This window comes from Nipponia nippon, unplaced genomic scaffold (genome assembly GCF_047370975.1).
Source record: "Nipponia nippon isolate SJK-2023a ecotype South Korea unplaced genomic scaffold, ASM4737097v1 scaffold_7, whole genome shotgun sequence".
Classification (NCBI taxonomy): Eukaryota; Metazoa; Chordata; class Aves; order Pelecaniformes; family Threskiornithidae; genus Nipponia; species Nipponia nippon.
The window spans coordinates 45728813-45743030 of record NW_028262391.1 but is presented as its reverse complement, the minus strand read 5'-3'; the positions used below and the strand labels follow the sequence as shown (position 1 = coordinate 45743030).

The window sequence follows — 14218 nt, the reverse complement described above, 5'->3', positions numbered from 1 at the left end:
AAGAATAAATAGATCCCTATTGCAAACAGCATTTGTTGGCGATTAGCTCAATGAAGACCTTTCTTGGACTAAATTGGTAAGATTTTTCTTTGATGAAGTTTGTATTGTTTTATTGATAAAGTCCATTATACATGGAAAAGGGAAGGCTGTAAACAACATAGATTTATTTCTTTGTTTATCTTTAGCAGAGCACAGAGCATTTTACTCTATTAGTTGTTCTGACTGCACATCTATTATTTCTTCATTACAAATACGATTAATGTGGAGACCCACATTGTGAGAAAGATAGATGGTAGATTGACATAGGCAAAACTAGATAGTACTTTGGACTATTAAAGTACTTTGATTCATCTGCCACTGACCAAAAATATGACCTGTGAACTTCTTTCTTCACCAAAATAAAGCCTCATTATTTATAATATAAAGCTATTTTGCATAAACGTGTTTATCACTGTAAAGAAGTAGAATAACCTTGTTAAGCTGTAAGGAAAGAAAAACTAAACCAACAGTTTGCATTCTACTTTGAATCAATTTCACAGTCGGTTTCTAGTGTCCTTCCTTCAACTCGGTAGAGTTAATTTTTTTTAAGAGACTATTTATAGATATTTTAGATTTTTTTCCCAAAGAGAAAAACCATGAATTCACTTTAAACTGAGGTGACCAGCTGATCTGAAGAGTTTAAAACACTGTTCTATAGCACATGCATACTTCTACAAGTAACTCAATCCTAGTTTCAAAATCCATCTCTTAGTGAGTATTATTTTACAACCATAGTATTTTATCTTGCTTGTATCATCAACAGTTTGAAGAACTGCACACTGTGTGCATTAAACTCTGGGTCTGACTTGTAATTAAACTACATGCTTTTGCCTACATTATTACTGCAGGCAAGAAAGCTGCTACCGTCAGGGTATCAACTTACTCACAGTTGTTGTGAGAGCTTAGCAGCTGTCCAAAGCTGCCATCGGTCCACGTGGGTTCTGTTCTCTGGCAACACAGAATGGGCTTAGGGGAAGGCAGGACAGAAGCTCCTATTGCCTGGTATTCAGTGTACCTCTCATAACAAATGTCTACAAAGTAGAAGGACGTCAGGCTCCACCAGTGGGCAGTTAGCAACTGGTGGCAGCCCTACAAGTGGTAGAGATGATTAAAGGAAGAATCACTATATACACTGTATTTTTTGTGGCTTCCATCAAATTTAATTGTGTTGCGACCTAATCAAACCCTACCTCTTGCATTCTTTTTTTTTCCTTGTATGCTAAAGACAGCCATAATTTTGAGGCTCCACCTATGAACATAAATGTGTAAATTTCAATTGCTCTACTAACATTACTTTGAAATAGCATTAAAATAACTATTTTGAAAGACACAAACCCAAATGTATTAGTGCTATAAACAAAGGCTTTATGCTTTCTGGATAGTCTGAAATATTAAAATTCCACCTGTATAGGATATGGAAGATTACAAGACATCAGACTCAAATGCTTCCCATTTGAAGGAGTCAAAAAGTTTTGTTCAGAAAGAAACATGTTACAGAAGAAAAAGAAATCCCCACCAAAATACTGTAAGAGTAATATTCATGTCCATTTTGCATCATATGATCTTACTTATTAACAGGTGAGATGAACACTTACGCCATGAAATAATAATGTATTTGAAATCAAATAAAAGTTAATATGCAAATCATGAATCCCAAACAATTTAAAAACATTTTTTTAACTTGATAAAAATACAGACAATGAATCTTGAGGTTATCAGAATTCTCAGCACTAGTGTCATATGTAAACACTAAAGATTTACTTTTATCTAAATTAATGAAATTATGGCAGTTCAAATTTTAAAGACATTACAGAGAAATGTAATTAATTAGATAAGCTTCTAAAGAAATTATTCATGTCCCTTGTGACTGCCCCCAAAATGTTTGTCTTTCATCAGAAATACAAACATTAAATTTAAAGAAATTATAATCAGAAACTTGATGAGAATTCATTTAAAAAATTAATTTACTAAACACAAGAGAGACCCAACTGGTTTGGAAATCTCCAAACAAGGGGATACCCACTGCCTATTAGGGTTCTTGTGACTATGATGAAGTTTGTTGTTGAGAAAGAGAGAGGGAAAGGGAATTTTATCTACTGCTTGTACTGCCCACCACACTGAATACATTGCATTCTTTTGTCATTGCAAACTTTTCAATGAAATTTCATTTTATGCTAAGTGTTTTCCCCGTAAATAAAAATCACCCTAAGTATACCCATTCAAACAAATTAATGAATTCTCACTAAGAAAATCCAGATTTCACTTGTGGATGAAAACACTGTCGAGATAAAATAGTTTCATCTGCCCATTTTCATACTTTGATGTCTGCAAACTTCTCAGTGGTGAAACATGTACACAGAGGATGTCCCTTTCAAGTTTAAATCCATCGCTGTTAGCGATGCCCAATATCCTTGAACTAAATGTAGAAAGTGACTGAAGTGGATCCACTCTGATCCACAGAGTGCACAAGCTGTCACGTTTGCATGGGCAACGGTCCTTCATACAGCTGGCCTTCATACTGATTAGCATTCGATGTTCAGAACTTTTCCTCATTTATATGAATGGAGAGTCAGTTCTTTCTAAACTAGTGACAAAACTGAATTTTAATTACTCAGGCTTTTTTAATCTGGTTTGTTGGTTGTTTTTTTTTTCCCCAATGAATCACACAGTCAACAGAATTAAGGGAGACTGAGTCTTTTTGCATGTACCAGGTAGATAGTAAGACTGATTGCTAAGTTCCAATCCATTATTTTATGCAAAATCATACAAGAGTGTAAAGTTAGAGAGTCTCTCTCTAAGAAACTAACTGAATTTGTAAAAGCTTCATCACCTGTATTTATTGTGATGCACAGTTTAAAAAGACCTACCTTGAATTTTGCAATGCAAGTATATCATTAGGACTGTCACTTGAGAAGCAATGGCTTGGTTTGAAAATTTAGCACACTGAGGTGCAAGATTAAAAAATATTGAGAAAATTTCTTCTAGTCTAGTTTACTGAAACTCTTTTCAGAGTAAGGCTGCACAGAAAGATTTAGTTTTTAATTTCAAATACATTCAATTGGTCATCTGTGGACACCACTGCCACAGCACAGCATGTATCTGTAAGAAACACATATGCAAATTGTGTACATAATTTCCTAGAAGTACAGCTCTTTTATGTCTCTGCTGAAGTCTCAATTACTGCCCACAGTTCTTGGATCCAGCAGTCTGCTGTAGATGAGCACAGCACACACACAGAGAAAGGAACATCTAGACAGATAGAAGGAAAAGATGACTCAATGTAAAAATAACTAGTGGAACTTACTAGTGATAATGAATAAATTTCCAAAAATATTGGAAAGTCCAGATGAGTTTAGAAATGCACATTGAAAGGTTTACAAGAATTATAAGCACCTCAAAAGCTCTTCTGCTTTTCTCCTCCGTTCTCAAGATTCTATTGGAACATTAAATGCTTGAAATACACACCTTGCTGGTGCTCATGTTTGAGTAACGTACCCACAGAAACTTACTCGGGATTAAAAAAGGCTGCAGAGTTTCATACAAAAATGAAGAGGCAGATGAGGTAATCAAAGTCAAATTTAAAAAATCCCATTATCAAGCCATTTCCTGTCTCCAAACCTGAACTATTGGAGGCTACAGACCCAGACTAGTTCTTATTGTGATCAACACATTTCTGCCTTCCTGGAAAACCCCTACATATCTGAGATGTGTGTGTATCACTGGAAATTTGTAATGCACAGCACTAAGCATTGCTAACATTGTTACTGTGTGCAGCAAGTAATACTAGGAGTAACTGGAGCTTATGAATGAAATTTTTGGTCTTGTGCCATAACTAACAGAACATAATACAGCTATTCAACTCCCATAAACACTGAAACACTTCATAAACATGCTTAAAACACTTCTCCACTGTCTTTCCTTGACAGACACACATACAAGTGGTCTTAAAGAGCAGGGGGCTTTAAGAAAGAGAATTATTGGCTGCACAAAATGAAGTTCATCATTTGTTTAACCCAAAGAAATCCAGTTTAATCTAGTTTTGCTTTATTTAATTAAATCATCCAAAATCTCTTCAAGGTTCTCTTTAAAAACTCATAAGCTGTCTTGCATTTTAACTAAAATTAAGTACCTGAAGAGAAAGTAGACTCCCAGAAAATAACACATCTTTTATTATTATTGTCACCACATGGCTTGGAAATGGCTATTTCATGCTCCTCTGATTCAGTGAAATTTCTACTATAATAATATTTTAAATTAGAAGTAGAGGAAGTCTTAGTTCTAACAGAGAAATCAAAATAAAGTCTGAAGCACTGACTTAATAAAAACAACAGCACTTGTTTTACATCCTTTATATTTCAAACTTATTAAGTTGTATTTTAACAGTTCCATTCCCCATGACTTTATCAAGGTTTTATCTGGTGACTTTACTAAGATAATCTACATGCAGGACAAGTTTATTTCTCCTCTTAGGGTTTATGTTGTTTCTTTGTGCAATCCTTTACCTATATAACATCACAGCTTATAACAATTTTTTTGCCATATAAAACTGGCAAATCTAACTTCAAGAATCCTCAGAAACGGAAACTGTGAAACTGAAATTTTATTTGTGTTGAAGTTTAACTATAGAAATCACATAATGCAGCAAATTCTGTGTTCATTTGTCTGAAACGTTATGTAATGACCTGATTCAAGAGAGTCTGAGTGCCTGAGACTGACTCTGAAATTGTCAGGAAAGACATCAGTCATTGGCAATATTTCTGTTAAAAATAACAGAACATAAGCTATTTCTGAATTAGGATAAAATTCAAGCATCCAAACAAAAAAAAGTACCAAACAGGATTGGTCATCATGAAGATTTAGATCCCCCTGAAACTGTATTTTTAAAGGATAAGAAAGTACTAAGTGTTGTGGAATACCTAGAAAATAATATAAACATACCAGTGCATAGCAGAAAGGCTTCTGTACAAGTTGCTAAGACAAGAAACAAACACTGCTTCAAAATTAATGTTCCATTTATATTTATTTCAGCACACTGGAACATGTTAGAGGAGTACAGATTGTGGCGAGTCTCTGCGTGTACATGTGTGTGGGAGGGAGGCAGAAAGAAAAAGATGTGAAACATATTTCTCGGGTTTGTTCCTTAAGTCATTCTTTGGGAGAAAAATAATAATAGAGTTGAAAAGTTTTGTCTCCTTTCAGTAGATCAGTCGGTTTATTTTATTATGGTCTCCAGAAGAAAGATGAACAAGTCAAGAGCAAAACTATGTTACCTTCTATTTTTATTTCCTCACTGATAGACTGTCACAAGTTTAACCAAGGACTTGCTCAACATCTTCCACCTCCTTAATTTTTGTCCACTTTTCTACCTCTCATTGCCATGAAAAAGATGTCAGACTCTTGCAAAATGCATGCTTCCACAGGCAGGGATAAATGCAGAAGAACCATACATACCCGCTAACCAGGTGGAGCGCGAGGAGTGTATTTCGACTGCGTATCCTGGAAAGGAGGACAAGGAGGAGGGGAAACTGAGGACAGACTACATTTTCGAGGCCTTGACTTCAAAGCTGTATTTGTAGTTAAGAGGTTTCCAAAGTTCAGCAACTCCATCTGTAAAGAGGTGACTAAGATAGGCCACATACCTACCTGTAATCAATATATAAGATGCGTAGCTTGGGACTAAAGGACAGATTATACTTTCACGTTGCTGATAATACCAAAAGAAAAAAGAAATAGTAAAATTTCTGTGACAGATGCACAAGCCATGCCAGAAAACGTTAATTAAATAAAGCCATATTCTTCAGGCTCTCTTCAAAGTTTTCACTCACTTTCACTTTCTGTGGGGGTTTCTTTTTTTTTTTCACATTAGTGCATGCGAGACACAAAAATCGTTTAATATAGCTCAGAACCAATATGAATTTTGAATCCATTACCTACAATTTGCAGAAAAATGAAACATGCCTGCAAAAAGACCAAATGGATGATTTTTTTTTAATCATAGAACAATTTAGGTTGGAAAAGACCCTTAAGATCATTGAGTCCAACCAAATCAGTGACAATCAGCGAGATTGCACCTAACCCTGCACTGAGTTCTTTGCTTGCCATTGTAGTAGCAAAGTAATGTCAACAGACTATGTTGGTACGCACTTCTCCCTTTCACTTCAAGGCCTGATTCAGCTTCTACTGAAGTTAGTCAGATCTCTTCTATTCTGGAAGTTTAATCTAGTCCTTGTCCTTAATATTACATTATCTATTTGCCACATTGAAAATAATTTGAGATTTAAAATGTAAATATAATTTAAATTAAAACAGGGACTTAAACCGGGTACTTTGTTAACTTCAAAGTATCATAGAATCATAGAATCATTAAGGTTGGAAAAGGCCCTTAAGATCATCGAGTCCAACTGTTAACCTATCACTGCATCAACACTGATTTCTAAAACTTGATAATCAAACTACAGTCTAAAAAAGTATATTCTTTTCATACAGATACAATACATACTGATGGAATCAGCTAGCCCCCTTTTTGCTTATCTGAGGGCAGGCTATAATTTGACATTCAAATGCAACCTCTCTGTTATTTTTCATACCATTAAGCTGTACAGTTATTCAGCAACCTAACAAATAGTTACCCTGTAATTACCTCTGATCCTCTGTGAATTGAAAGATCCATTTGCAAAACTGGGAAATGTTTGTAATTTTTTGCAGAAGTATCATATTTGGTTTGGTTTATATGCATGATATTGTCTTGTCTGAATGCACAGATAGATCAAAAGGGCTTGGAAAGGCAAAACTAGATTGGAAAAGCAAAACATCCCCTCAAATGTAGTTTACAGCTGTGGAGAGGCTCTCTAATACCATAACCCTGGTTGTAAGTGAAAATCAAAAGACACTGTTCTGTTTAAATTTAGCCATGCACAATAAGAGAGGAAAAGTTTGCTGCTGCTGCAATGTGATTGAGAACCAGGGGCCAAGGTAGTGAGCTGTGATTTTGCCCTTGAGGGAGCAGAGGATGCTGAAAATAATTCATATCCACCTTAGAGCTGGAGAGGAATGGGAAGCATAGGCAACCCCCACCCCTCGTGCCACCCTCCCGAAAACCAAACCACCCAGAAACTCAAGGGTTTCTGGTTATTATGAATCACTTTGAACGGCCGTCTCCCTTTAATCATGAGGTTTGTGCTTTGAAAAATCCACCTTAGTTTCACCACTTCCTCTTCATTTTCATGGACTCCAAAAAGAAAATCCTAGAAGATATAGTAGACACTAGATGTACTAGGTAACATGAGTGCTCATTACAGGTAACCTACCTATTGCATAAGAGAGTGATTAGACTGCATGGGATATGCACTAGGAGACAGAAGGGGGGGTATTAAAGTAGGGGGAACAAAGGGATGGGATGAGGCTTGAAAAGAGTTAGAAGGGGCATCGTAATCAGAAACTGTAGCACCTTTTCAATATTTGAGTAGCAATTACAGGTACTTGTCTCTTGTCAGAAGCTCTGCATGCAAACAGCATGTCCTCAGAGACTGTTCTTCTGCATATCTAATTTTGACCACAGTGAGCTTTATATTCTTTGTGACACATAATCAAGATATATGCGACACATCAATATGAGTAAACAAATACATAATTCAAAAGAAATTATTAGTATAGCTGCTTGAGCGGGTTGTATTGGAAGCTGCTATAGTCATGTCAGGTTTATGACAATGAAAACAATTCTGTTTTATTCACAGACCCTAAGTAAATCCTTAAGGAAAAAAAAAATTAAAAAAGTACACTGCCAACATCCTTCCACCCACACATCTATCCAGAGACCAAACTGAAACAAACGCAGGCAGAAAACAACCTGTATTTCTGATACAGTACTGTGTTATTGAGCCTTATTTATCTCTAACAAGGATGCAAGTCAGGATCTAGTTTGCAGTTATATCACTTTCATAAATAAACTGTGGTACGTATTTCTGGGGTGAATTGTTACGAGTGCAAAAATTAAAAATATGGTTTAAGTTTTAGCAATTATTAGCAGTGGACTTATAAACTCTAAAGAAGGTCAGCTAGAAATATTTGAAGTTATACAGTTACATTTTTTGAAAAAAATCAATGCAAACTAAAAAAAAAAGGAAAAAATTATACCTAACTTCAAGAATAAGCAATAGCAAAACAGCATTTGTAATCTCTGGAAGCATCTGCAACTAGGAAGCGCTATTCTACAGACCCATCATTGTAGCAGAAGTCAGAGTGTACTAAAAGCTTTTGAAAATAGTTTCTTCCACTTCCTTGTGGCAGCTACCAATAAGAAGGAAAAAAGAGTTAGGCAAACAGGGAACCACCGAAAAGGACAGGGAACCACATCGTTCCATATACACACTAGCAATAATAACAGCGTGATGAAATGCTACTGGATCTTTACTTCTTGTGGATCACAGCACCACAAACCTAATTATGATGCCAGATTTTCTGAGGGAGCGTAATGCCTTCATCATTGTGAGGAAGTTATAGGTTTTAATTTCTAAATATATCAATGAGAAAAAATTTCCAGAAAACAATATGGTGCCATTAAGTGACGGAAAAGGATTTGCCTTATAGAATAAACCAGTGAACAGGCAGGAGGAAAACTGATTGAAGAAAAGTTTTAAGACACAGCAAATGTACCGGGGCATGATTTGCTGCCGTGTTGCTCAATTCCAGCTTAATCAAGGGAGTTGTGCTAGCATAAACCAGTCAGAATCTGGCCCACGCTTTAGAGCAATTATATGGTTAATATGCTAATACATCATGCATATTAAAATGTTATAAAATATTGACTTAGATATGCAAGGTCTTATTGTCAATTATAATTAGCTATGAAATTTTATAATGACTAGCAGCAATAATAATAACAATAAGCAGACTGATTGAGGATAAGATGTCTGGAATATTTTGATTTTTTTATTTTAGATTATTTCATGATTGAAGGAAAATAATTAATAGCTCAAATGAAATCCCTCCCTTACTGATAGACAAAACATCAAAATGCTTCAATAAAAATTTTTATTAAACAAGAATTTATCACAGAAGTATTTCAGTGTCATTATTTTTAGAGCTCATATTCCTTTCTGGGACTGATTTTCTTAACAGTGCAATTTAATTACTCTTATGCTTGCTTCACAGATAAAACATTGCTGGATATGCTGGATCTGAATCAGGTTCTAGGAGTTTAGCATCAAACCATTCTTACTTGCATACCTTCAGCAATAAGCAAAAAGATCTCCCTAGCATATCAGTACGTACCTTTAAAAAATCCTCTCCTCTGGTGTTCAGCCAGAAAATACTGTCATTCTTTGCTATCCAGCAACTTTACTAGAAGCTCAAAGCATGCTACTCTGAGTCTTTATTCTAGAAAGGAATGTGCTTAAAGAAGGTTGACTAAAACGATATTCAGTTACAAACCTCTACTCTGACCTACTCTCATGCTTAGGCCTTACAGAAAAAACAGCGGAGATTTTAGATTGTCATATTCTGCTTAGAAGCAGATGAATTCAGCTTATCAAACTAGATTAATACTATACAGTATTTTTAAGATTAATCATATTTTCTTCAGAAATTCTAATTCAAATGTTCGAAGTGCAGATAGCCAATTGTTAGTTGTTCAGTTTAACAATGCACTCATTTTGCTAATATAATACGTATATTGTGAGTTTAACCATGCCTCCAGTTTTCTCAAAGTAATCAACAAACATACTTCACATGAATTAGTCAAGTACGCTTTCACTAATGACCCTTGTATTCCTTCCTTGAATCCTTACCAGTTTTGTGCCCCAGAAAGCCCTATTCCCGTCTAAAACACCACCTAGTATCCTAACCTTTTAAGCTTTGAACAGTGTTCTCAATTCCAATATGTTTTTGTGAAATCAACATTTGCAAGTCTAGAACTAAGATGTCTAGCCTGGCTTTATAATGCCCTGAAACCAGAAATAAAAGAAGTTAGACTGTTCATGCAAATCTCTCTCCTTTTCTTTGCCATAATTATGTTTATTACCTCCTCTGACTTTTTTTTTTTTTGCACTGAATTACTCAGATGCTTTATTCACAGGTGCTTTACATGCTTTCTTCTGAAATCAGAGGTTGCTAATTTCTATTCAGCATCCCATACCTGAATTTTAATGCTTGCTCCTGAACTACTGAGACCATTTTATACAGGGATTGTTTCATAAGTACACTCCATTCCCATTCATATTTCCTCATAATATGGCCACTCCCATGCCATTATCCATGTGGATCACCTCTCCTGCTACTCTTGAGCTGTGAAAAACACTAATGGGAAAGCCTGTGATATGTCTGAACGCACTTTCATAGCTGAGAACTGCAAACTAGCCATACGTGATATACCAGCCCTCCACTGACCAGTGGCAAATGCTCTGCAACCCACTGGAATCTATGGAGTTCTGTCTAACCCTGTATTTATGTGCAAATGAGTAAAAACTACCTTACTAAATTCTGTGTTTCTGTGCAAAAATGATGGATTATCTAGTCTGAGTTCCACTAAGCCAGAGCAAAAAGGGTCAAGCGAAAAAGGTTAATATTCCTGAGCTTCTCCTGTTTAAACCTCCATAAAGGCTTATTTCCTTCTCTTTCTAAAACTTACTGAAATGTACTCAGTCCTAAATTAGAGGTAATTATAGGATGCACCAAAGTAACTCCCTAAAATTTTAGAATTATTGCTAATAATGCCTATAGTCATTTTTACAATAAAAGGCTAAATAAAATTAAATGAAAGCATGAGGAAAGGTATTCATGGCATTAAAAAGTACACTGTAGTCGAAGGCTTATTCCGAAGAGTAATTATGTCTCTCTTCCTTTTTAATTAGTGTCCTTGTATTTTTTAAAGGAATATACAATATAGATAACTTTAGTAGAGCATGTGCCAGGTGATGATTCAATTATTGTATTTATATTCTTGGTAAACCATAAAGAGTCTTTCTGGCTTTATGCCCTTTTCCATTAGGTGATAAAATTGCCTCATGCTTCTTCATTTCTAAAGAATGCAGTTGGTATGGGTAATTACCTTTGTCAGACAGAGCCCACAGCTTTGTCCTTGAGATTCCTATGCTTTATGCCTGGAAAATATTTATTGTGGTCACATCACCATTTACATTTCAAGATCTTGTCTATATTTTCATCTATTGCTGTGACTAATAATTCACAAGAATTTCTACTAGTTGTGGCAGTTCTGGTACTTTGCCAAGTACTTGGACGGGGGGCTTAGCTAGCCACTGGTATGCTTTTTGTTTGGCAAGTGAAGCTGAATACCAAGAATCATTTGATAAAGCAGTCAATCAAAATGAAAATAATAGCTCCGTGACTGCAGTGCCTGGAGAACAAGGAAAACAGAAATTCCATTAAAACCCATCATTCAGAGATTTAAAACTTGGCTAAAAGCATTGCTTTAGGCTAAGAAACACCGTCTCCCAGGCAGTCCAGCACTGGCTTTGGAATTCCCCAGCGGACTGATTTGTTGCATGTCTGTGCATGTGATGCACAGAGTGTGAGAAGAGCAAGAGGTTTTAGAAAAGCCTTCTTGTAATCTGATGCAACAGAGCAAACGGCTGCACGCTTCATCTCTGTGTTTCCCACCATGTCTGGAAAGGCTTGAGCCTATACTAATTATAAAAGAACCTGTCTATGCTTGAATATGCTCACAGTAGTACCTCACAAATGGTAACTGAGATTTGACCTGAATGCAGTCCGAGAAATCCAGTGCTCCACATGCTCATAAGAAGGCTAGGAAGAAAATCTAAACCTTGAGTAGCCCACTCGATGTGAACGAAAGCTTGGGAACTTTAAAGGGATCATCATTTACTTGTCTTTAAAGTTTATGAGCCATGGCTTCTGTTATTTGTTGGTGTGTTTTTCACAAATCTCAGAGGCTGCCAACTGGAACATGTTCAGAAGTTTTTTCTTGTTGAAATCTATGGTATCATTCAATGAATTTCTGCTATGTAATACACATAGTCTTGAGAAAAGGATTACCTCACTTTTTTGAAAGAGAATTCCAGATAAGCATTGCTAATAGTGAATGCATTATAGTATACTTTTTGTTTTCAAAGAATTCACTAGAATCCTGTATCTCAAGCAGATCTCAGCTACAGTTTAGGAGAGATCAGTATGCAAATATCAGGATATTCATATTTAAATTGGAAGAATGTTGTGCAGTTAAATTACGTTACTAATACACTTCCTTGCCTAAGTTAAAACAGCTTCTCTGAGATAAGTCTTCGCTTTGGTTTCAAACTGCATTAGTTCTCCATTTATTACTGCTTTCGTTATATCAATTAACCAGCAATGACTGAAGTACAGGGCATTTCCTTGGTATTAATGAGACACACAGTGAGGATGCTAGGGAAATAACTGCATTGTGGCTGTTACCGCCATTAGAAGATGGAAATGGAAATCCATGGAGCTAGAGGCAGAAAGATAGTTTTTAATTATTATATGCCTTATTCATGTATGACAATCTGATAGCTTGAATGATCAGTGATTCTGAACTCCACTCAGAATCTGTGCAAACTGTAGCAAAAATGTTCTAATAAATAAATCATGGCTGTTTGATTTTCTTTTAGTAGCTGAGTAGCATTGACAACACATAACTTGGCAAGTACTGCAAAACCTGTACAAGAAACTGAGAGAATACTGAGGACGTTAGCCCAGCCTGCACTCTGCTCTGCTTCACTGCCCAGCTAGCCAGTGAATGGAAACAACACAAGCATGCCGATGTGAACAGTAGTTATCTCTACATATAGTTATATATTGTAACTTTTATACAAACTAAAAAATGTATTTGTGTGTTCAGATGAATGGGATCACATATGACTATTAGGATCCTGACTTTACTAGATTTTACTGAATGGCAGAAAATTCCATTTCAAAAAAGTACCAAAGAACCAAAGATGTGATGAGCCTTTGTACATATAAAAAAAGATGCACCAAAAGAAACGCCTGTAAGTTAATCATTCGTTCTTACTGCACTGCAATTCAGGCTCTCAGACAATACTTGCATATGCCCCCAGATTCCTTTCCTGTTCAGGGCATAGCTCCAGAGAGCCCAAACATACGAGCAGCATAATCAGCCCTGCCTTACAAAGCAAGGCTCTATCCATCTCTCAAGCATCTAGCTCAAATAAACCTCCCAACCTTGGAATACAACTTTAAGCTCACGTAAGTCTCAACCACACAACAAAACAATGAGAAATCTCATTAGTCCGGTATTTGAAGTCCAGAGTCAGTGACAGAAAACAAAGTTCACCTTTTACATCCACAGACCACAAGGCATGTTCTCAGGGAAAGGTCATTTTGATACTGAGCCTGCTTCCTCTAGATGTTCCTGCTCCAGACTCATTCAGCAGAGTAAAATTGGAGGTATGGCAATGTAGAAAGAAAATTTAAAAACCAATTCATAGGTGCAGTAACTTTCAGTATCTCTCTTGCCGTGAGTGTTAACACATATATTTCTGCTGCAAACCCTCAGCCTGTATTTCAGAGTGATCTTTCAAAGAGGTCAAAGTTCTTTGCAATACTCTCTTCTCTTAAAAATCCACGTAACAGAATTCATCAACATAGAGGAGTCAATACATGACCAGAGACGAAAAAAGTTGAACAACAAAGGAGCAAAATTTAATTTGACAATATAAGAAAGAAGTATAAGAAATCATACAACAGAAAAAAAATGTGCAAAAGGAATGGAACATTTAAGAGTAGACAGATTTAAAGGTAGCAGTTGAGAGGATCAAAGCTGCAGAAGGAATTTATCTACTGTTTTTTCACTAAATTCATGGAAAATGTGTAAATAAATCTGAAATACTGAAACTGTCACCTAAATATCACCTGTACCATGTCTATCACTTTCAGTCCAGTCTTTTTCACTGATCGCTCTTTACATTGTTTCATCTTTAGTAACCAAAAAAAGATTCAGATGGATGAGATATTTGAAGAATTATCTCTAGGGGGCATGCAACCAGTATGCTACATAGTTACTGTGATTTAAACAAGAGGCATAAAACTATATGCAACTTGTCTACATATTTTAAGAACCAGAACATAAAGGCAATACAAAAGTTTGGGCAACTGTCTGAGGGAGAGCCACTCAAGGCAACTTCTCCTTAGTCTGTCTGGCTAGTTTAACCACATGAGAAGAAAGGCTGCA

At 36.0% G+C, this 14218-nt stretch overlaps 1 protein-coding gene across 5 annotated transcripts in view; it reads right to left on the bottom strand.

Annotated features, from left to right (window-relative positions):
- The window catches only part of CDH8 (cadherin 8), a 402754-nt gene that overhangs the window by 35348 nt on the left and 353188 nt on the right, over positions 1–14218 (bottom strand). The window lies entirely within an intron of this gene.